General features: G+C 34.0%; 1 non-coding gene across 1 annotated transcript; it reads right to left on the bottom strand.

Annotated features, from left to right (window-relative positions):
- Positions 1-725: 725 nt before the first annotated feature.
- On the bottom strand, positions 726-832 carry LOC121229832 (small nucleolar RNA R71). The gene has a single exon (XR_005927788.1). It is a non-coding gene; the product is annotated as a small nucleolar RNA R71 (small nucleolar RNA).
- Positions 833-1,169: the final 337 nt, after the last annotated feature.

The following is a 1,169-nucleotide window of genomic DNA, read 5'->3' as shown; positions in this document are numbered from 1 at the left end:
CAAACACCTATCCACCAAAATTCATCCAAGTTAACAAGAACAACAACCACATTCTTTATTATTTACCATGACCGAAAACCATATTCATTCACCAAATATCAAAAATTTAACATGGGACTAATAAGGAACTTAGTAATTTACTAGAATTTAACTAAAATTTCAAGAATTAACCAAAACTTCTTACCTTAATTAAGACTAGGATGACCGAATGATGTTCCTCCCCTAAACTTCTTTCACATTCGGTTCTTCAAGAAACAAAGATGAACACTTTGTTTTTATCACCCATGTTCTCTTTATTCTTTTATTATTATTCAATAAATAAAAGCCATTTAATTAACATATTGATAATAGAAAATATATATTATTTATTAACTAGCAACATGGCCGGCCACCAACAATAAAATGGGCAATTTAACATGCAAAACCATTCCTTTTAGTACCTTTATTAAAACCACTTTTAAAAATTACCCATCATCTTTCACATTTTTCACACATAAGTCCTATTTACAATTTCATATTCAATTGTCAAAATTAAAGCATAAAACCTTCATATATGCATGTGCACACACAATAAACATGGAATATGACATTTAATTATTTTTCTGTGTCTCGGTTTTGTGGTCCCGAAACCACTTCCCGACTAGGGTCAAAATAGGGCTGTCACAACTTGGGAACAGATGACCAAAATTTTTTTACTAAAATATTTTTCACCGGCTAAAACTGCTAAATTACATAATGATATCTCTTCGTTTGTACAGATGGACTTAGAAACTCTTTATGATGCATGGGAGAGATACAAGGACTTACTGAAAAGGTACCCTCACCATAGGTTACCACTTTGGCTTCAGGTTCAAACATTCCATAATGGCCTGAATCCTTCGACTCGACAAATGGTTGATGCAGCTGCTGGCGGAACCATCAACAATAAAACACCTGAAGATGCTTATGAGTTTATTGAAGAGATGTCACTGAATAACTATCAGTGGCAAGTCATGAAGACAAAGCCAACGAAAACAGCTAGCGTTTATAAGTCGATTCAGTCACCATGCTCTCTAATCAAGTAGAACTCTTGAATAAGAAAATTGATGGTTTTCTTAGTTCTTCAGAGGTTCACCCAGTAATGTAGTGCGAAGCAAGTGGATGTGGAACAAGCCATTCGGAATACCAAC

Source organism: Gossypium hirsutum, chromosome A05 (genome assembly GCF_007990345.1).
Source record: "Gossypium hirsutum isolate 1008001.06 chromosome A05, Gossypium_hirsutum_v2.1, whole genome shotgun sequence".
Taxonomy (NCBI): Eukaryota; Viridiplantae; Streptophyta; class Magnoliopsida; order Malvales; family Malvaceae; genus Gossypium; species Gossypium hirsutum.
This window is presented reverse-complemented; position numbering and strand designations above follow the sequence as displayed.